At 41.8% G+C, this 24528-nt stretch overlaps 1 protein-coding gene and 1 pseudogene across 1 annotated transcript in view; one reads left to right on the forward strand and one right to left on the reverse strand.

Annotated features, from left to right (window-relative positions):
* Positions 1–24528, reverse strand: part of DISC1 (DISC1 scaffold protein) — a 373484-nt gene that overhangs the window by 312954 nt on the left and 36002 nt on the right. The gene's annotated exons all lie outside the window — the stretch shown is intronic.
* LOC105746959 (heterogeneous nuclear ribonucleoprotein R pseudogene) lies at positions 12638–14262 on the forward strand (annotated as a pseudogene).

Genomic DNA, 24528 nt, shown 5'->3' on the forward strand with positions numbered 1-24528 from the left:
GCTATGAAATTTATTTGGAAAGGAAAGAGGCCCCAAATAGCCAAAGACATATTGAAAAAGAAAAATGAAATTGGAGGACTCACACTACCTGACTTCAAAACATACTACAAAGCTACAGTAGTGAAAACAGCATGATATTGGCACAAGGAGAGACACACAGACCAATGGAACCAAATTGAGAGTTCTGATACAGATCCTCATATATATAGTCATATAATATTCGATAAAGCCACCAAACCCTCTCAACTGGGAGAGAAGGGCCTATTCAACAAATGGTGCCTGGAGAACTGGATATCCATATGTAAAAGAATGAAAGAGGATTACCATCTCACACCTTACACAAAAATCAACTCAAGATGGATCAAAGACCTAAATATAAGAGCCAAGACTTTGGAAAGCAGTGTAGGGAAGCATCTACAAGAGCTTGTAACAGGAAATGGCTTCATGAACTTCACACCAAAAGCACAAGCAGCAAAAGAACAAATAGATAAATGGAACTTCCTCAAAATTAAAGCCTTCTGCACCTCAAAGGAGTTTGTCAAGAAAGTGAAAAGAGAGCCTACACAATGGGAGAAAATATTTGGTAGCCATGTATCTGATAGGAGACTTAAAACCTACATATATAAAGAACTCCTATATCTCAAAAATAAAAAGACAAACAACCCATTTTAAAAATGGGAAAAAGATTTAAACAGACACTTCTCCAAAGAAGAAATACAAATGGCTAAAAAGCACATGAAAAAATGCTCCAAATCTCTAGCTATCAGGGAAATGCAAATCAAAACTACAATGAGATACCATCTCACTCCCATAAGATTGGTAGCTATGAAAAAAAACAGAAGACTACAAGTGCTGGAGAGGATGTGGAGGAATGAGAACACTCATCCACTGCTGGTGGGAATGTAGAAAGATCCAGCCACTCTGGAGGACAGTTTAGCGGTTTCTCAAAAAACTAGCTATAGATTTGCCATATGACCCAGGATTCCACTGCTGGGTATATACCCAGTAGAACTGAAAACAAGGACACAAACCAATATATGCACACCAATGCTCATAGCAGCATTGTTCACTATTGCCAAAAGTTGGAATCAACCCAAATGCCCATCAACAGATGAATGGATAAATAAAATGTGGTATATACATACAATGGAATACTACTCAGCTTTAAGAACAAATACAGTACAAACACATGTGATAACATGGATGAATCTTGAGAACCTTATGTTGAGTGAAGCAACCCAGGCATTGAAGGACAAATACTACATGACCTCAATGATATGAAATAAGTAAACCGAGCTGCCTCAGAGAGCTAGAAACTGGATGATAGGCTTAAAGGAAATTGGGGGGGTAGAGGAAGGATGTAAGCTGACACCTACATGGGTGAAATCTATGATAAGCTGGAGGTAAGTATTTGTACAAGGAAGGGATAAAATGGGGGAATAGGGTTACCTTTGGGTGGGGCTTTGCGGGCTTGAGGGGGCCTAGGGATGGGAGGATGGGTAATATTGCCCAAGAAATTGGGGGGAGGATGGGGCAACATATGAACATAGGAAATTGTCAGATATTTGGTTGAGAGTATAATGCTGAGAAAACTTTTTCAAAAATATAGTAAGGAAGGTTACCTGTTTAAGACACTTAAAGGGGATAATCTGACACAGGACAGGCTCCTAGGGAGTATGTGAGTGCTCATTTTGCCATAGTGAGTTATATCATTGGATAGAGACCCATATAATGAGAGTGAAGGTATACCCACATCCTGGGGAGGACTGATGCCCTCAAATAGAGGGAACTGTATCTCTCAAGAGAAATGGTGGCTCCCAGGGCATTAGGGCAGTTGAGCATGTCAAGCCCTCAACACTGTTGCAAGTATCTCTGAACATGGCCCTTCAAGCAATAAAGATTGGCTGTCACTGTGGGCCCTAAGGGGAAGGGGAAAGAGGTATTGAATAGATGGAACCAATGTAACTGTGTGGGCAATAGAAGTGTTCCACAAGATTACACAAGGATGGATATAAGATACATAAATTACACCAAAAATATATAGGGGCTGATAGCCTAAAATGTAAATCATAATGTAAAACATAAGATAACAAAAAATTTGGAAAATTGTATAGTCTAAAATATAAACCACAATGTAAACCCAAATGTTACCTAGTTTGAAAGCTATTGTCTCAATATCTGTACATCAGTTTCAGTAAATATAATATGAATATGTAAAAAGATTATTGCTGTGGAAAGGAAAAGGGTTTTATGTTGGAACTGTGGTAGTACTGTATATTGTATATATGAATTATTGTGATCTAAAACTTTGTGAAGATAAGCTTAATAATTAGGAAAGAGAAAAAAGAAAAAGATAGGATGTAGACACTGAGGAAGAGACAGAAGTAGTTGCCTTGCCAATTTGCATACAGGGCAACACTTATTGCAGTGATGGAAGGCAAAACATCAAAAACAAAGCTTTTGCATTTTTTAATTTTTTGATACCCCAATTTATTTTTACCTTAATTTTTCTAAATTAATATGTGTTCTATATCTAACCTTTAAACTCATCACTATATTCCATTTTACTATTAATGGAAACTGGCAATATATTGGGCTTCATTTTTGAAGAAGTTTTGGATCACAGAGAGGTTCAACAATGGCAGGGGAGGAATACTGGTGTGGGATGTTATTGACAAGGGACATATGGTTGGCAGGGAGTTCTACAGGGCATATATCCAGGGTACATTAAAAATGTTTGGATATTTTCATAATGGTTACAATTAAAAACAACAACTGAGGGAGTGCTGAGTTCCTAGCCAGGGGAGCTCTATCACAGTCCCTAAAGGAACAGCAACAATCCCCCAAGTGCAACAGCAAAGACCAAAAAAGTAGGAAGGTTCAACAATGAGCCATTGATACTAATGACTATGCTTGTGAGCCTGTGCACCTGAAATAAGAACAAGGCCTAGAGCTTCAGGGTGCCTAAGAGTTACCTCCTGAGAGCCTCCATGTTGCTCAAATGTGGCCAATCTTGAAGCCAAACTCAGCATGTAAATGTGTTGCCTTCCCCCCAGCATGGGACAGAACTCCTGGGGATGAGCCTCCCTGGCGCCGAGGGATTACTACCAAGTACCAGCTGATGATCTAACTAGAAAATGACCTTGAATAAAAGGGTCAACTCGGGCCAGCAGAATATCTCAATCTACATATAATACCAGGAATTAAAAATGCTTTTTGACCTTATATGGCTATGAGTCTCCAAAAAGAGCTGGGAAGCTATCAGAGGAGTTGCCCTTATGCACACCTGAGCAGAGTCCCAGAGACAGATAAAGTAGATACAACCCCAGGTATTGGTTCTTCTGAGGGCTGCAGAGACCCAGAAGTTCTGTGGTCATGGCAGATGGAGTTCAGCGCCATGTCAGTTGGCCCTACTTTGGAGTTTGTGTTTCTGTGTGATGGAGCTGGACTCAGATGTTGATCTTTGTCCACAAGTCTCTCCTGTTCCTTTTGCCAGAACTGTGGTTGGTGCTGGGGTTTAATGTATGCCCGGGGGACCGGAATCTCTGGACTGACCATATGATAGCTGGGCCCTGAGCCTCAGCAGACTTGCAACTCCTACACTCTGGTTTATTTGACTTACCCCACTCAGCTAACATGGAAGTGAAGAGGGTCAACCACCACACCAGGAAGCCAAGAGTGCCTACAGCTGGAAGCAGGAGAGTTGCATCCAGCATCCATGTAGAATCTAAGCCCCCTCTTGATATAGATGTGGAGTGGACACAACCATTCTAGGGTCCACAGGATGGAGGAATAGAATATGGATTACAATTGACTTACTGATATTCTATTCATTAACTATTATGACTAGCAATCGAAGAAAACGTGGCATTGGTGTGGAGAAAGTGGCCATGGTGGCTGCTAGGGGTTGGGTGTGGGAGGAAGAAATGTGATGTGGGGATGTTTTCGGGACTTGGAGTTGTCCAAGGACAGTTACCGGACATTGTATGTCCTCCCATGGCCCACTGGGCAGACTGGGAGAGTGTGGGCTATGATGTGGACCATTGACCATGAGGTACAGCAGTGCTCAGAGATGTATTCACCAAACGCAATGAATGTATCATGATGATGGAGAAGGTTGTTGTTATGGGGGGGAGGAGTGGGGTTGGGGTGAGGGGGGTGGGAGGTATATGGGGACCTCATATTTTTTTAATGTAACATTAAAAAAATAAAGACAAAATAAATAAAAATTAAAATTAAAATAAAAAAATACAGACACAGAAGAACACACAGTGAATGGACACAGAGAGCAGACAGCAGGCAAAAAGCTGCAGAGGGAGGGATTTTTTTAAATGTTAAAAAAAAAGTGGAGGTGGTAGAAAGTGGTCAGATTCTGGACATATCTTGATAGGAGGGCCAACATTGTATTGGACAGATGAAATTTAGGATACAAGAGAAGCAAAGAAATCAAGGGTTTTGCCAATATTTTTTGTCTGAGCAACCAGAGGATGAAAGTATCATTTTCAGAGATGAGGAAATCCACTGGTTTCTCTACCAGGAATGTCTTCCCCACATCTGTCCCTGGCTAAGCCCTACTCATCCTTCAGATCTCAGCATAAATATCCCTGTACAGGAAGGCCTTCCCTGACCCCACCCCACCCTACCAGGTAGTCTCCCTCATCCATTTGCCCCTTAACAACATGCCATACTTCTCCTTTCCAAGGCTCATCACACGTCTCTACTTGTTAAAGACCTCTCTTCCCCCTTAGCTCCAGGGTTCATCAGAGAAGGACCATGTCTACCATATTTACTGTTGTATAGCCTGCACCTGGGACACTGCCTGACGCAGAGTATGTATTGCACAAAAATGTGTTCAATTAAACTGAATTTCAGATTTCATTTTATTGTTTTATATATTTTTCATATGTCACTTTACATCCTTTTCATTAGCACTTAATGAATATAAAACATAACTCATCAAGTCTACAATCAAATTCACTCACTGCCTACATCCCAAGATTTCACTCTTTCTTGGGAAAGCACTAGTCTTTTCCCTATCACACAGGCCTAAAGTTTCAGATCCATTGCCTTGTCTTCTTCCTGTGTTTCCATTTCCTGGTGATTTTGCTTTGTGCTGGTCATCAAGCTTATGCCCACTTTTCCATTGCCATGACCTTCAATATAGCCCATGTCCTCATCACCTTCATAGTTGAATTATTCCCCTGTCTAATCTCTCTTATCCCATCATGTCTACACATTACTGACATGGCAAACTTCCTAAAACTCAGATTTTTACACGCTAACAAATGAATAACAAAGGAATGAAGAAACATTTGCTATATCCTGCCTCCGCTACAAGCTCTTTCATATATATTCTTACAAAATGTTCTCGAAAACCTAGAGGACTCCAGATGGCTTCCAGAGCAAAGTCCAAACTTCTGTGCCTAGCACTCAAAACCATTAGCAGTCTTGCCTGGACTCTGTCCTCTTCTCCCATACTAACACTGTTCATTGAGTGATTCATTTGCAGTATATTATTGGAAAGCACACAAAACTAAGAAATCAGGGGACCTAAATTCTAGTACTAATTGGGTATATAATGTTTGACAAATCACTTAACTCATTTAAGTCTCAGTGTCCTCATCTGCTAAATGGGGGAGGGGGGGAAGGAGAACCTCAATAAGGTATTTAATGAAATACTAATTGTTATTAAACAACATAGTCCCCCTTGGAGACTATCTCAAAGGGAGGGGAGAATCAGCTAGAGTAGCCCATGTTTTCTATAGAATATAAATGGTATGGGAAAATGGTTTCACTGGGGGGTAGGGAGAGAGTCTTTGGAAATGATTGAAGATAGGTATTTTTTACCCTCCAAATGCCATGCTCATTTATTATTTTATTCATTCGATTAACACTTGATTTTGGTAACTCAATGTTGCTAGGCCATGAGGCTGCAAACAAAGACTAACAAGTCACATTCCTAACTTTTAAGGAATTCAGACACTAGAGATAAGGCTCAAAATGATAACCAGATCTCTTCTGTTCTCTGATCTTCTCTTCTCCTCTCTTCCTGGGAGGTATCTGGGTGACATACTCGATGATGTGCCTACCAGTGTGTGGGGATGTGGGGAACAGAGAAGAAAGGGTTCAGAAAGTAAAGCAGATATCCAGGATGGTTGAGAGATGGGCTACACTAGGAAATAAGTATATTGGGGTTAAAGAGAGTCAGACTTCTCTTTATGAACAAAGGAATGAACCATGGAAAGGAGAAGGCTAGAAAGAGCTTAGAGGTATTACACTGGAATTGGAAGTAGTGTATGAACTAATGGTTTTTAATATACATATACTTACAGATAGATATGGAAATAGTTATATTCACATATGTGTGTTTATGTGTACATTTACATACATTTTCTATCTTTATCCACTAAGAAGACCTAGAAGCAATGACTTCCCAGTAGCAATGAACACATAGAATATACAGATCTTGGTTTCTAAATACCACCCACCATAAAAGGAATCAGAGCTGCTTGGAGAATAGGAGGATTCTAGGACAGAGGCATTACAAGATGAGTTTGGATTGTCTTATTGTGCCAAAAATTAGGAAGTGCTCAAAGACTGATAGGTACATGTCAATAGGACACCAGAGCTACCCTGAAGGAGTTCCTACTGGCCAAATCTGGGATGATTTAAGAATGAGCATAAATATTACTAGTAATAAAGTACAGCCCACTAAATGAAAGAGGAATCAATGATTCCATGCTAATAGAATGTCACCTAATTAAAAGGAACGATGGAATGAAGATTTGATGAAGAACAGGGCATTGGTGTAATCTTAGAATATCTCCCCCATGGTATATTAATCAATTACCAAAGGGAAAATGGTAACTTTGTGGTGGAGAGAACATGGAAGCCTCCAGCATGACCAGATGATCAAGGTTAATATCACCAGTGGTAAGACAGGTCAACATCCTGTGCCACCTGATGTGATTCACGGAGAAGCACTCAGCATCATTTCACGATCAAGACAGCATGACCTGATCTAATCATGAGAAAACATCAGATGGACCCAGGTTAAAGGTCATATGACAGAATACCAGATCTGTATTCATTAAAATTTTCAAGGACATAAAAAAAAACCAGGGATAGGCTGATTACTACTTGGAGGAGACCAAAGAGACAAGATAACACATGCAGTGTGTTTCTGAATCAGAAAGGAAAGAGACATATTTGGGATAGTTAGTGAAATGTGAATGAAGACCAAAGACCGGTTAGGAGTGCTGTATCAATGTTGACTTATTGACGTGGAGAGTTGCAGGTTGGTTTGGAAGGTGAGTGTTCTTGTCAGGGGATATCCACAATGGAGTATTTAGGGGCGATGGGGAATCATGTGTGCAGCTTGCTCTCAAACGGTACATTAAAAAGACCAATGATGGGAAACGGACTTGGCCCAGTGGTTAGGGCGTCCATCTACCACGTGGGAGGTCCACGGTTCAAACCCCGGGCCTCCTTGACCCGTGTGGAGCTGGCCCATGCACAGTGCTGATGCGCGCAAGGAGTGCCCTGCCACGCAGGGGTGTCCCCCGCGTAGGGGAGCCCCACGCGCAAGGAGTGCGCCCCATAAGGAGAGCCGCCCAGCGCGAAAGAAAGTGCAGCCTGCCCAGGAATGGCGCTGCCCACACTTCCCGTGCCGCTGACGACAACAGAAGCAGACAAAGAGACAAGACGCAGCAAATAGACACAGAGAACAGACAACCGGGGGAGGGGGGGAATTAAATAAATAAATAAAATCTAAAAAAAGACCAATGATAATGGATATATAGCAGAGTGAGAGGGATGTCCGAGTTTTCTTTGTAGTATAATTGCAACTTTTCTCTAAGAGCAAAATTATTTCAAAAGAAGCTTTTTAAAAAACATATAAATAGATACCACAGCCCTATAATGCTATATTTGTGGCTTTTCCATTCTGTACCTGTCACCTTATTTGTGTGAATCCTGTTGGGCCTTTATGAAAACCTCTCCTCATATCCTTCTCTCTGTTTGGCCCAGTGGTTGTGTAAACATTATTTACTTTCTCTGGATTTTTTTTAACCCTCTGCAATCTTTCTGTAGACAATGTTAATCTGATTTCAGTTTGTAGCTCAGGGTTTAATGCCAGCATTATGGAGAGTGCGACACACAGCAGATGCTGAATAAATGTGGTCGACCAACTGTCTGATTAGTAGGATAGCAACATCATTAAAAATTTTGGTTGTGTTTGGTCAATCTAGCTGAATAGTAAAAACAAACAAATAAATACCAAAAGTTAACCAAGGAAGATATTACCAAGCATCAAGCAAAATGATGCATTAAATAATATGTTCGAATTGATACTATACATTTAATTTATGGACCTAATGAGCATTACTAGGAGGATCTCAGGCATTAGAAACACTAAATACTATTTCATTCCACTTTGGATCAAATCAATGTATTTTTGATGCAACTGCAGCATATTTATTAATGTTTAATTGAGGGTCAATGCTCATTTTTTTATTCCTTAGCACATTGGTTAAAATTGTCTGTTACCTGGGTTACAATATGGAAAGAGAATGAAAAGAAAACACTTTCTACATCCATGAATAAATAAGCATTTAGAGAGCAGCAAGAAATCTTCACATGTAAGGATATCCTGCTAAATAGATTGGATTCCTACGGCCTTATTCTGTCTGTGTGATGACAGAAAATATTGTGTAAACCATATTCTTAGCTGTGTGGCCATTGTACATTCCAAGCAGGCCCTGTAGAGTTTAAGAAGCAATCAATGTCTTCATAAGCCATTTTTCTTTGGTTTTTACATAATAGCCAAGAAATGCAATTCATTGGGAGCTAAATATTCTAATAATTCCACATTACCATACATATCATGTGTAGATGACCAGCTTGCAAAGAATTAGAATGTAATAAAATGTATTTCAAACTAACCTGAACACGCTGAGCCAGTCTTTGACATTTCAGAATATTGCAGTTTGTCAGGTTCGTTATCATAAAAATCAGCCATCATTGGGGCACTGAAGACTTCAAGCATAATAATCCTTTTTGAGCATCTACTACATGCCCAGCACTGTCCATACATTATTTCTGACCTTCACAACAACTTGCAAAGTAGGAATACAAGTGTAGAAACAGAAATTCAGAGAATTTAAGTAATTTGCCCAGGGTCTCACAGAAAATAAGTGGCAAAGTCAGACTTTATTCTGGTGCCAAAATCTGGGATTTTCTGTTATTCTTTCCATGAGCTCTTACGGTTTTCCCAATCACACAGATGTCTTACTGGTCTATTAATTTGTCTGGTTCCTCTGGCAGATGCTGGGGATTCCCAGGACAGGAACTGAGCCTTATTCTTCTCTGTCTTGCCAATATCTAGCGCAGGGCCAGGCACACAATAGGTACTGTGTAAATGGTGGATGAATGAATGAATGAAGATTTCTGTGTGGGAGAGTGCTGTAGATATATAAAAATAGTGATCATTTTATAAGCACTGGCTAAGTGCCAAGCCCATGGCTGGAAAACTGTTGATCATTTTATCCTCACAATGAGCCCATGAGAGAGGTGGTAATTCCCACTTTACAGATGAAAGGCCTGAAGCTTAGTGAGTTGAAGGAGTTTCCCTAAGTTAGTCACACAGCTGTGCGGATCCAGAACTAAAATCAAGGTCTGGCTGGCTCCAAAACCCGTGTTCTTAAGCACTGGGTCTACAGGGCAGACTGTAATCCACGGTCTGTGCCTTATCCTGAAAGACATACCTGGATGCATTCTACACACACAGGATGTCCTCTCACCTTATTTTCCACCTCATCTGCCTCTGTCTTACAGAAGGAGAGTACAACGAAAGTATTCAGGAGCCAGAGCAAGCAAACAAAAACCTCCCCATTGTGGAAACCACCTCAGATCCAACTCAAGGGAAATGGTAAGTAAATTACCAACTCGTGGTATATAGCATGCAGCAAGTCAAAGCACAGTTAGGAAAACTCTGGGGAAATGTTTTAATACTGTAATAGAAAAGCAGGATACAAAGTTATATGTACATGTTATCTGAACTTTATAATTATAAGTATGTTTATTTTTAAAAACTTGGGAAGAACTAAGGGTTTTCATGATATCACTATGCTTATGAGAGACTTTTTTTCAGTTTCTGTATTTTCAAAATCATCTGTAAAATCTTGAACTGTTTATTATTTAGAAATGTATTCCATTTTTTAAATGGCCTACTGATTACCTATGCTACTCTTTGATTTCTGTATAAAAATGCAGATTTGATTTCCTCAAGTTCTCAATGCTAAATTGCTTAGGGTAAGTTCAATTTCCCTGGGTCACAGACATTTACAGTGAGTGCCAGAGGATTCCTAGAAAGGTTAAATTCTAAGTTTGCCAGTGTGTGAAAAGAAATCTAATAAATCACTTTTGGTTGTTGGACTCTTGCACTTTGCACCCCTGTTTCTCCCTTTGCTATAGGAAAAGACAAAAAGTTTGGAAGACGAGCAATAATTTAACTGTAATACTTGTCCACCCAGCACTTAGCCTATGGCCTTTCTGTTGATGCAAATTTGCTGATTCCCTTTGAAAATTTTCAGGAGAATATTTTCTTTGAAGCATCTGTTCCTCCCCAGCAAGAACTTACCAGTTTGCAAAGAATTAGAATGTAAAAATATGTTCAATTGTGGGTATGTGTGCATGCATGTGCATTGTCAATAAGCCTTGCAAAACAATGCCAAAGTTACAATATTCAGACATATCAGAAAACACAAAATTCATCAGGGTCAAGAGCCTCTTGATTATGAATCCCTCCAAAATATTCTTTTTTTAAGATTTATTTATTTATTTATTTCTCTCCCCTTCCCCCCCACCCCGGTTGTCTGTTCGCTGTGTCTATTTGCTGCATCTTCTTTGTGTGCTTCTGTTGTTGTCGGCAGCACGGGAATCTGTGTTTCTTTTTGCTGCGTCATCTTGTTGCGTCATTTCTCTGTGTGGGCAGTGCCATTCCTGGGCAGGCTGCACTTTCTTTCGTGCTGAGCGGCTCTCCTTACAGGGTGCACTCCTTGCACATGGGGCTACCCTACGCGGGGGACACCCCTGTGTGGCACGGCACTCCTTGTGCACATCAGCACTGCACATGGGGCAGCTGCACACGGGTCAAGGAGGCCCGGGGTTTGAACCGCGGACCTCTCATGTGGTAGACGGACGCCCTAACCACTAGGCCAAGTCCGCCGCCGACTCCAAAATATTTTTTGCCCCAACTCTTAAAACTGAAATGCCTTTCATCAGATACCTAGGGAAGTAACTGACCCTCAGATTTTCAGAACTATAAAACCTTCTCGAAAGTATATTTCACAAAAGCTGGACCACTATATAATGTGGTCCATGTTCAGAATATAGGGTGGCTGAATCTCCACAGGCAACTGCCTGAAAGAGGCAGAATGAGTATGTCAACTTCCCTTTGCATTTCATGGAACATGCCCCCCCATCTCTACCACCACCATCAGCAGCAACACCATTACCACCACCACTGGCACCACTACCACTGCCGCCGCCACTACCACCACCATCACCACCACCACCATCACCACAACACCACTACCACCACCAATGGCACCATTACCACCACCACCACCACCACCATCACCACCACCAACATCACCAACAACAACAACACTACCACCACCATCGACACCACTACCACCACCATCACCACCACCACCACTACCACCACCATCACCACCACAACACCACTACCACCACCACTGGCACCACCACTATCACCACTACCACCATCATCACCACCAACATCACTACCACCACCACTGGCACCACCACCAACAACAACAACAGCACTGACACCACTACCACCACCATCACCAGCACCTACTCCACTACCACCACCATTACCACCACCATCACCACCACCAACTCCACTACCACCACCATTACCACCACCACCACCATCACCAACACCACTGACACCACTACCAACACCATCACCATAATCACTATCTCCTCCACCACCACCATCACCACCACCAACTCCACTCCCACCACCACCATCACCACCACCACCACAGCTGCTGCTGCCAGCACTACCAGCACCACCAGCACCACCAACTCCACTACCACCACCACCATCACCAACACCACCATCACCACTAGCAACTTCACTACCACCACCACCACCACTACCATCACTACCACTTAAACCACACCCCTACCCCACACACCATCACCACCACCATCACCACTGCCACCACGACACCTCCACCAATGACACCAATACTACCACCATCACCATCACCTTTACTGATGACATTAGGAAGAGAGAACCATCCAGCTTTCCAGCTGTATTTTAAGAATTGAAAGCAGTTATTCAAGAAGGAGGAACATTCTTTAGATCATTTCCAAATAGCTATAACTCAGAGAAAAGAAAGGGCAATTCTTGTGGATCAGCCACCAGCCCCTGCTCTGCCCTACAGCATAATAAAATGACTAATCAGGTGAAGAATAATGCAGTACAGTGAAAAGAAGAGGAAGAGCCAACACATACTTACAGAGTAACACAAAGAACACTACGAGACACTGATAGAGGGAGACACTTGATAAAATAGTTCAGACTGAATTGGGAGCTTATGTGGATCTTGATAAAAGAGCAATTGATGCTTTCAGGGAATTCAGTACATAAGGAGCTCTGTCTGTACTACAACATGGAAGTACAGACATAGAAAGTGAATTATCACATGTCCAGAACCAAAGTGCACTTTTATGTGGAGTTATGAAGACCCACAGGCAAAGGGAGAAAGAAGGGAGCAAAGTGCAAAAGTCCACAAGGGGCCCTGATGAAGTCAAGTTCCAGCCTTGCCTGAGAGGCTTGGTCATACTCTGGAGGTCATCACAGCACAGAGCAGCATCTGTCTCCTCTAGCATGCAACAGAGGTCCTTGTAGGCAAAACACCAAGAGATTTATGTGAGGATGGGATGGTGCCCCTTTTTGGAAAGGCTGGTCCCATTTGAGATTTACATCTTATGATAGATCCACTGTCTGGTCAGAACAGAGGGCGTGTATTCATCACCCTGTGAAAAGAAGCTGCACAGGAAGCAGTTCAGCTGTGTGAGGGCTAGGAAATTCGTCCGGTTGACCACTTTGGTGCATTTCTATGGCAAGCAAAAGGGTTTTTCTTGGACCAATTCTGAAGAATTAGACTAAAGAAAACATTCTGGAAGAATTCAGTAAAGTCATAGAGGGTTTGGTGAACATTTTCTCTATCATCAACTCGATGGCAAGAGGAAGAATCGGGGGTTCTGTTTCCTGGAATATGGGGACCACAGGTCAGCAGCGCAAGTGAAACGCTGGCTAACAAGTGGAAAAGCAGAAGTCTGGGGAAATGTAGCTACAGTTGAATGGGCTGACCCAGATCCAGAAGTCCTGGATAAGGTGACAAATTCTCAAATTTGTGAGAAATTTGGCTACTATCATGACAAAACATTGCGGAGGTCATTTTCCAGAGTGAAACAGTTGAAAGATTATGCATTTGCTCATTTTGAAGATGGAGGAGCAGCTGTTAAGGCCATGGATGAAACAAATGGCAAAGAAACAGAAGGGGAAGAAATTGTTATAGTCTTAGCCAAGCCAGCAGACAAGAAAAGAAAAAAGCGCCACACCGCTAGCGAGGCCCACAGAAGCACTGCATGGGAAGATTATTACAAACACCCTCTTCCTCACGTGCCCCCTCCAATTAGAGGTCGGGTCACAGTGCGAAGAGAGGTGGCTATGACTACCTTCCAGTTACTATGGCTACGAAGATTACTATGATGACGACTATGGTTATGATTATCACGACCGTCGTGGAGGTTGTGGAGACCCCTACTATGGCTGTGATGATGGCTATGCAGTATGAGGAGGAGGAGGGGAAGGCGGAGCGCTCCACCTCCAAGAGGCAGAGCTGGCTCTTCTGGGGGGGCACCTTTGAGGCCACCAAGACGCCCTAGGGGTGGCAAAGGGGTTCCGCACTACAGCAGAGAGGCCCTGGTTCCTGTGGGGCTCAAGGCAACAGTGGGGACATTGTAGGAGGCTGGGGAAAGGCAGGCTCGTAGAACCAACCCGATTCCAAGCACCATCAGACCAACAACCAACAGAACTGGGGTTCCCAACCCATCGCTCAGCCGCCGCTTCAAGGTGGTGACTATTCTGGTAACTACGGTTACAATAAGGACAACCAGAAATTTTATCGGAGTACTGATGGGCACCAGTCGAAATAGACCGGGAAGGGCATGAAAATGATATTGGCAAGATACAATGGGCTCTAGATTCACATTCTTCCAAAGAATTGCCTTAACTGTTTCATCTTTAAAGTAGCAATTTGCTTCCATTTCTACTGAGCTGAAGAAGCACTATTGTGTATATACTCAAGTCTTTTATTTCTCCTCTTTTCATAAATGTTCATTATTGTACTTGCAGAGTTCCCTTATTCTGGGAGTTACAATGCTTTTATCGTTTCAAGCTTCAATTTGGCTTCAAAACAAGTCAGGCACACTGTTAAATCATGATTTTGCAGAACCTGTGGTTTTGGACAGTTTCATTTTCTTGGAGTACAGCAAGTGCTGTAAATAAAAGTACAAACTCTAGTGCTTTGTCTTGGTGGCTGTAAGAAATGAAAGCAAACAAATTTAAGTCTTCTTGTTTTCAAAATAACCTAAGATTATATGTTTTGCATTCCTAGAAGTAGGTTAGATGTATTTTTAAATTGCTATAACTTTACAACTTCTTGAAGTCTGCTCTAAACATTTGTTTGGTTAAAAGTCAAAGCTGTAACAACATGCTCTTTGATGTGATTGTATTTCCAAATTCTTGCCCATGTAAGATTTCAATAAAGCTCAAAAATCTATTTTTAAAAATCTTAATTAAGGAAAAAAAAAAGGGCAAAAGGGGAAAAGCCACTCAGCAGCACAATGGGAAAAGCCTGAAAGGATGAACCCCAAAATATTAAGTGGTTTTCTCAAGAATAAGGTGATTTTTTCCCCTTTTTAGGGACATATCTAAACTTTATAAATATGTTTACAAAGAGCATGTATAGCTTTAATAATGAGTTTTTTAAAATCCACTTTCAGAAATAAAAGGCAGTTATCAGCTATTACATTCAGGCATTAGCAAATCTGGGGTCAATTAGCAAGGACAAGGGAGTCAAACAGAGCTGGGGCTGAATCCCTGCTCTGGCACTCTTCATCTGTGTGACCTTTCTGAACTTCAGTTTTCTTATCTACGTAATAGATACACGAGCTATCTTCACAAGATGGTGAAAATTGAATGATGTGATGTATGGAAGGCTCCTGGCACATGGATGCTTTATTGTTATTATTTGTCTAGCCTGATTACCTGATCACACTGAACTATAAATTATGTGTCCACTTATCCTCCTCATGTAGCTTTCAAGCCAGTACAATCTTGGAGAGACCCGACTACAGAGCTGGGCAAGAAAGCGCTTTATGGTTTAGCAGGTACCAAGGTATTCACATACTAGGGTTAGGAAAGAAGAGCAAGGGTTCTGAGAGGCTGCCTCAATTCACACCTCAATTCCACTCTGCACTAGGTACATGATCTTGAACAAGTCAGATTCTCAAGACCCAGTTTCCTCAACAGTAAAATGGAGCTATAACAGGACCTACCTGCCAACAGCGCCCAGCTCAGCACTGGCCTACTATTCATGTGAACTGTTATCATCATTGTAGGCAGGGTGGGAGATACCAAATTTAGCCTAAAGTCCCTCTTTAAAGCAACTTGCCAAGATGATTCCCAAACAGGATATGCAGCACAGAAGACAGCTTATGGAAAAACTGAATAGACTACATCTTTAGTGGCACTTCCCTGCAAATATGGAAACTTCCATAAAATTCAGCCGTTTTAGTGTACAGAATTAACATAACTTTGATATATCAATAAAGATATAATAATCAGGGAAGCAGATGTGGCTCAAGCGATTGTGCTCCTGCCTATGACATGGGAAGTCCCAGGTTCAGTTCCCATGACCTCCTGGAAAAGGTGAGCTGGCATGACGGGCAGGCATGGCAAGCTGACACAACAGGATGATGCAACAAAGAGACACAAAAAGGAAAGACAATGAGGGACACAACAAACCAGAGAACTGAGATGGCTCAAGCGACTGAGCACCTCTGTCCCACATGGGAGGTCCCAGGCTTGGTTCCCCGTGAGATAATTTAGATTACATAAATGTTACATAAAAAGTATGTAGGGGATTCCTATATGCCCTACTCCCACTCTTTCCCACATTAACAACATCCTTCATTAGCATGGTACATTTGTTACAATTAACAAACATATATTGGAAAGAGAATTGCTACTCAGTGTGGAATACAATTTACATTATAGTTTACACTCTGTCTCGCACAATTTTGTAAATTATGACAAAATATTTAACGGCCTGTATCTGTCATTGCGACATCATGCAGGACAATTCCAATGTCCTGAAAATGCCCTTCTAATTCTGCTGGGTAGAATTCAGAAACCCAGAACTTCTGTCTTTCCCTTCTGTACTATGCAGAGAATTGTTATATAGTAGACTTACACACAGAACTGTGATTTTTTTTTCAGTCATTAAAACTGTGCAAACTCTGAAAAAGAAATTCTTTTTTAAAATATAATGGCAGATTCTCCTACGTGACATTTTTTATGTCATGTTCCTCATTTTAATTAAAATACACGACCAGTCATTATCCAAATTGGTTAATCACTTAGGCATTACGAACCCACTTAAAAAGCTAGATGTATGACTAATAAATGGACCATTTCTTTTTACTGAATAGTGAGTTTTATGAGATATGGTCTAAGAGAGAAATTAAAAAGAATAATTCTTTATGGCAATCTGACTGTTCTTCCCACCCAATTTATCAACAAAGTCAAGGGAAATTTCTGGCAAGCAATAATACAATTTGAAGCTTTGGCCAATGATTCTTGGGCCATTCCCACATCTTCAGTAACCTTGTAGAACGACACTACAGAAAATCAAAATGGTCACTTTTGGAGTTTCTTGTTCATGGGCTCCTTCATCTTTCTTCATATCCATTAAAGTGTTTGGGACCATTTAATAAACTGATGTGCTTCTAAGACATGGGAACATACTATTAGTACTGAGGCTATTTTTAGAAATCTGAAAAATGAAAGAATTCAAGTGCCTATTCATTATTTCTCTCTACTGGCTTTTGGTTGCACTCAGTTTTCACAATTACACTGGACATGGCATTCAATTAGTTCCTAACGAATAGATGTTTCATGAGTAATTTCCTCTGCTGGTATTTTCATAAAAAATTAGCTGGACACATCTGCTTGCCAGTGTTCACAAACCACAAAGCTCTCTCACCCTTCTAATGGTAATCGCTGCAACCTGCAATCTTTTAAGACTTAACTGGTTTTTTTTGTAAAATATCTTTTAATGTATTCATCCATAAAGGATTTCAGGACATTAGGGGCAGACTACTGAGCAACCACCGCCATCACTATTTTTTAAAAATACAATATAACCCAGATGGATCTGTATAACCTTTTCTGGGAGGGACAAATGAAACACACCGGTATGATGTTCAGTGCCCAGAGAATGGTACTAAATTGGTCTCTGGCTAACAACATGGCAGCATAAGCAGCTTAAATTCTTGGAGTGGCAGAAAGGGATCAAGATACAATGGCACAGGCCAAAAAAATAAAGATGATTAAACAAATTATTTCCACTAGCTTCAGCTATTCCAATTAGGATGAAATCCAATCTGATAGAATGAAGCAAGCTAGAATATTATTTCCTTGGAACAAAATAGAATTAAGCTGTTCTTTGGCTGAAGCACTACAGTACAAATAAGAAAGAGACCTTCAATGCAAAGGCAATGTTAATATACAGAAATCATAAAACAGCAGCCAATGATAAGAATGACTAATAAAGAGCAATGCTTTAGCATGCTGTGAACTTGCATACATACTGGTTTGAAGCTATGTCTCTATAAATAGTAAGGAGATGCTAAAAGGATACAGAAGGTTCTGCATGAATAGATTTTAGAAAGAAAACTGGAGTTAACAGGAACATTTTCCCAGAGCAGATGTACAATCATAAAAAAAAAAAAAAAAAAAAGTACAGCTAGAATAAACTCATTAGGTCTCTTGTAGAACCATCTAAAGTCCCCATGTGGTCACATATGAAAAGAGGTGAAAACGGAAGTCTATTTTCCTATTACCCCAATATTCAGCTCATCTTTGGTTAAGCTTAACCAGAGAACAGAGCTCCCAAACCCCTAAGCTACAAAAATAAGAGCAGCCGATAGCCCCAATGACCCTCATGTGATGGAGAAGTCTAACTCATAGGCAGGTAACCGTCCAAGAGCATATGAGCTAAGCTGTAGGCTCCTTGAAGGCAGAGGGTGATTTTACCTTGTTGACTGCTCTTCCCAGTACCAAATGCAGTGTGTGTTATAAAAGACACAATAAATATTTATGGGATGAATGAGGATAAATTAACTAGGTCCAGCTATATGCACTCTCCCAAAACAAATCTTGGCTTTATAGGCTTTAAAACTGGAATCTTAAAATGTAAAGTAGGGACTATAGTCAATAGTATAATTATAATAATGTTTCATCAATTGCAACAAAGGTACCATACTAATGCAAAATGTTAAGAATAGGGAAAATGGGGTGGGGGGATACATGGGAATTCTGTGTTTTCTACATGATTTTTCTGTAAACCTATAACTTCTCTAATTAAACAAAAATTTAAAAATAAACATCATAGAATATAGAACATGTTATTCTAAAAATAAGCATCTAAGAATACATAAATGATAAAAATAAACAATAAAAATGAAGGTGGTATAAAACTTCTCTCTGTGTGTATAATCCTCTATTATTAGAATAAAATAAAATTTTAAAATAATTCATTTGTGTAAGAGTCAGGAGACCCAGATTTTAGTCCTGAATTCAACTCAACCAACTGTAATTTTAGGATTATCTAATCTAAGACTCAGTTTCCTCATTTCACATATGTAAATAATAATGCTGATCTAACTTGTACCACAGGGTTATCGTGAAATGGTAAAAAGAGAATGCCTGTGAATGTTTCTGAAAAATACAAGGGGAAGAGTCATTATAAGACATTAAAATTATTCGAAAAGATTGCTGTGACTGCTCTAGTTTATTGAGTCATATTTCATTCAACTCAAATGGCATCTTTTTTCTTCTCTCTATTTTTTTTAAATGTTACATTAAAAAAATATAAGCAGTCCCCATTTACCCCTCACCCCCCTCACCCCACTCCTCCCACATCAACAATCTCTTTCACCATCATGGCACAATCAGTGCATTTGGTGAATACATTTTGGAGCACTGCTGCACCACATGGATAATAGTTTACAATGTAGTTTACACTCTCCCCCAGTCCAGCCAATGGGCCATGGCAGGATATACAATGTCCAGCATCTGTCCCTGCAGTACCACCCAGGACAACTCCAAGTCTTGAAAATGCCCCCACATCATATCTCTTCTTCCCTCTTCCTACCCTCAGCAGCTACCGTGGCCATTTTCTCCACATCAATGCTACAATTTCTACCACTACTAATCATAATAGTTCCATAGTAGAATTGGGTACAAAACACATACAAATTTCACTGTGGCCCTACACCCAAAAGGCTGTCAAATACCTAAGAGTTTATGGTCAGTTTTGCTCAGTGCTTATTTTCAAGTCATGTGAAGCGTGCAATAGCTTTCCACTCTTGCCCCTGGCTCCCTTTCAGTCCTCCACTCACACATGTGGACAGTCAGCTACCCAGGTCATCAGCGCTTCTGCACCACGGTCAGGTGGTGGAGCACCTGGAAGTCACAGGGCCCTTCAAGGAATATAATGACATGTTGATATACTAAATTCCCTCATACACATTAGCAACAACTCAGTAAGAGAAAACAGGAATACATTATAAGTATGCATATATTATATGGGTGCATGGGTGTCCAGGAAGAGAAAAAAAACCCTAAGACTGGGCACGAGCAGAGGTTTCTGAGTTTTCTGCTCTTATTAAGGTACTATGTGTCCATTCGTTTCATTTATCTTGCTACCTCATCAGCAGACAACCAGTAGCAGGCACCCAGGTGCTGGTGCTTCAAGCAAAAATTTATAATATTATTAACTACTAAGTACTGACTGCACTATCATTCCAATCCTATTCCTATTAAGCATGAATGTCCTATTTTAATTAGCCACCCCAAACAACTGCACACCAGATTCTTTGCAGGACAAAATAAAACCTCACTGCTGACCCTGATCTATCAAAGGCTAAGAACAAAGATGAATGTGACATTTCCAGAAAGATTGTGCAGTTCCTCCATTTCTCCTGAAAACCACCTCCTGAGTTAGGACAGAAGAGCAGACTGGTCTGACTTGGAACTATATCAGGCTGACCCCCCAGAGAACTGTTTTGGCCTAATTGCATTTTGGGGTGATACTACCATTAGCCTCTAAGAACTGACCCCTCCTGTGTCTACTGCAATGATGCTTTCGACGATACTGTCTTTTACGTTACATAGGGACGGAGTGCTTCTTCCCTACTCCTTATACCCTGAGAAGGGATTTGGCCTCTTTCTTCACCCTTTATGTTATCTCTATTGGCTCACAAGGCAGGCATGGAAAAGCAAGAGGCTCTATTTTGGGTCTGTGCCAGGTTTCAAGCTCTGGTCTCAGCTCTAAACTCATCCTTTATCTTTGTCATCGTGAGGCTGGGGAGTCCAGCCAACCAACCACCTTTCTAGCTCTGTAGCCGGCTCCTGTTTGGCACTGCCCAGAGAGCATGCCAGCGAGAGGCCCAAGGCTGGAGGAGGAAGCGGGGACTTGGTCCTGCCTGTTTCCTGCTTCTGTCTTCCTGTTCCTGTCAGTGACTCTCCAGCAAGGGCTGGCTACAGCATTTCATGCCAACCACAGCAGGTGAGTTCAGTGGACAGTTTTTCCAGCACTCACAGAACCTGCTTCATCCCCTCAAGGACATCAGCCCCAATCAGCCAGCTCCACTGCCTCCGAAGTGTGGCTCCCAGCCCTACAGGCAGCACCAACTGAACATTCTCCAGCAATCTGGAAAACTACCACCGTTATTTTAGACTATGTTCTGCAGACCCAGAATATGAGAATTACTGGAGTCAATACGCAAGAGAGACTCTGGGTTCCCCTTGACTCTGGCCTCTCCCCCAGGCCTGACCACTTCATCATGGTTGGATCAGCGCTAGGCTGACTCCCCATGCCCAGTTCTGCCCCTCTGTGACCCTGTGCGGCCATTCAGGAGCAGGGTCAGCAGCAACAAGGGCAGAGGACCTGGAGCCAAAATGGACCACGAAGGACACAACTCACTGCTTCTAGGTAATGGGGAGGACTGCTGGATGTGGACCAAATTCTGTACAGAAGACTACCTGTAGCTGGTTGAGTGGGAGGTAGATATTTTGCTCGGACTTATAAAGCTATGACCTTGACAACTATCCAAACCAAACCTGAGAATGTAAACTAACCATCGAGATCTGTTCCCTCTTGGGGTGGTGTGGAATTGTTCAAATTAAAGTCGAAATTACAATGGAGGTAGCCATAATTAAGAACAGAAGGCAGTAGGTGACTCATTGTTTAAGGTCAGACTCTGGTGTCAGCTAACCTACGACAGAGCTGCAGAGAGAGGGTATTCCAGGAAAGTCTGTCTCTGTGTCTATACACAAAAGACTAAAGAAGGGCTGTAGGGCGAAGAGACAGTGGGGGGCGGGGGAGAGCAGGGCTCAAGGTACCCTTAAGGACTACTTTCCTTGCCCTCTCTTAAAGGGCAGAAGTTATTTGATCACTGTTTCTCTCCTCTAGATCCAGGACCTCAAAAAAATCATCTTGAAAATTTAGGGATGGCTGAAAGAAGGGTAAACTGATGTCTCATTTGGAGCTAAATGTTTTCCGAATTCTAGAACTCACAGGCCAACTCTGGTGCCACCTTTAAACATGGTAAGGAGTCCTCGGGGAGAAAGCAAAGTGGAGGAGTCAGGGAAAGGCAGAGGTCACTCCTGGAGCCCTGCTATTTCCAAAGAACCAGGGATTTTCAGGTTCCCCAAGGACCCAGCTGGGCAGGCAGGGGCCATGGGGCATCCCAGGAGACAGCCCAGGGAAGAGGCACTGCCCCCATTCCATGGGACCCCCAATGCCAGGAGACTGCAGAGTGTGTGCCAGCTGAGCATTAAATACCATCTGAAGTACCAGAAGAGTATTTTTCAAAGTGCTGGCCAACCTATTAGGGGGGTGATAATATCAATCGAAAAAATGGAGACCAGCATTTCTTTTCTTTTTTTATTCCCCCCACCCCATGGCTTTTTTTGCATGCTGTTTGCTCTCTGTGTCCATTGCTGTGCATTCTTCTGTGTCTGTATTTATTTATTTTATTTCCCCTCCCCCCTTGAGGCTTGCTTGCTGTCTGCTCTCTGTGTCCATTCATGGAATGCTCCTCTGTGTTCTTGCTTGTCTCCCTCTTTCTGTTGCGTCACCTTGCTGAGTCGACGCTCCGCAGCACCTGCAGGCTGGGTGGCACTCTGCAGTATGCAGGCGAGCCTGCCTTCACAAGTAGGCCCCGGGACATGAACCCAGGGCCTCCCATATGGTAGACAGGAGCCCATCTGATTGAGCCACAGCCGCTTCCCCCAGTATCTTTTTAATGAAGTAGAATAGAACAAATACAATGTCAACGCAAATTGTATAACTTTTTTTTTCAGGTATATATAGGTTCATGCGGTATTTCTTTCTGGGACTCACTGTCAATAACTGGGAAAGCCATTGGGCTAGAATTAATGGTCCAGACATTGGCACTGGTTACAACATACTTGCCATCAAACACTTGAGGTTGCTCAGGTGGGCAGATGTAGCACAGTCCACACTCACCTCGAGAAAGAGGAAAAAGGAAAGAAGAAAATGAAACCTACGTTCTTACCCTTCCTCACCATAAGCTCCTCCCAATGGCTGTAGAGCTCCATCTGCCTAAGAGAGGGGAGGAGAGAGGAGGGGAACAAAAGGCTGAGTTTGAGATTAAAACTGAACAGTGGCTGAGGGTGTAATAACCCAGAAGATTAGACAGAAATCTGCAGAGAAGACTACTAAGTTATGAACCACAATGGTACATTTTTTTAAGTCTGCTCTGGGCAGTCTATATGAAAAGTGGTTTCAATGAAACGTAAGAAATTTAACCTTTGGCGTAAGAATGAGTTCACACAGAGAGAATGATTCTCAGTTAAACTGGACTAAAATAAGTTCTATAGAAAGAGTAAGCCTACTTCCAGGGCTTCTTACCTCATGACAATATTTCTGGATGAGAGCAGGAAAAAAATGTCATCATGCTAGAGACCTGAGTTTGCAGAGTGATCCACTCCTGCCTAGTTGTTTAGCTGGCAATAATTACACACTGCCACCAAGGGGAGAATGATTCCTTAATTATTCCTAAAGGCCCCCAAAGTTTAATTTCCCATAAATACCCATAGCATGTTTTCCCACTCATTTAGGGGTGGGTTTTTTCCTATAAAAATCTAATTGTCCAAACACAGATGTTGAAAAACAAGTCGTTTTTCATGTCATGACAGAGAATTGGGAAATTAGTGGCAGAAGTCGGCAGGGGGATGGAAATGCCCATTTGCCTTTTCTCAGGTCCACAGCCAGCTTTCAAACAGCTGCTACCCAGAAATGTTCATGGAAGGCAGAGGGACAAGATAGCACCCTTACCTTAAATGAACATATCCTTCCAAATGAATCCTCTTTTTTTTTTTTTAACCATGATGTCTAAAGAAGTGATGGATGACTCTGTGTGGATACCTATTTGTTTTGTTTTATTCAAATTTGGGGAGTTTCATTAATAAGCATTTGATTCAGGATGGTGAGATCTGTATGCTGGATCCAAAGCAATTGGTTCCAGCTGCCAAGAAGAAAATGGAATGGACACGAATTCCTCCAAATGGAATGGACACAGAATAACATCCTTGACTGGGACTAACAGTGTTTGAAGCACACTGCTGTTTATGCTGGAAACCACCCTTGCACCAGCTAATCAGAAACCCTTGTGCCAGTGTGGCTAACCAGAAGGCTTCATTTCATAGTAAAGCATGCTGGGCAACCCTGGTCCTCACTGCTCAGGGCCTGGTTAGACTCACGTAGCAAGGTCCTCTTGGCTGAGCACCTCTAGCGTGCTGTATTTTGGTGCACTCGAAAGTCAAGCTTCCATTAAATATGAAAAAGAGGCCTGGATTTGAGAGAGCGTTCATCCTCTCAGCAACTTTCAGAGTTTCCGTGGTATCATTTTAGCTCTTACGGCACTGTTTTTCAAGAATTTTTGTTTACTTCTTGTTTTGCTTTGTGTTTTAGCAATGGAACCCTTTTGGAGATGAACTCATACAGGAATACTAACAACCAATAAAAGCCAAAGTCCTCTTGATGGCAGCCACCCGCGAGGCATCTCTGCGACTCTAAGAACACAGCTGAAAACCACAGCCCATTG

The sequence above is a fragment of the Dasypus novemcinctus genome, chromosome 13, assembly GCF_030445035.2.
Source record: "Dasypus novemcinctus isolate mDasNov1 chromosome 13, mDasNov1.1.hap2, whole genome shotgun sequence".
Classification (NCBI taxonomy): domain Eukaryota; kingdom Metazoa; phylum Chordata; class Mammalia; order Cingulata; family Dasypodidae; genus Dasypus; species Dasypus novemcinctus.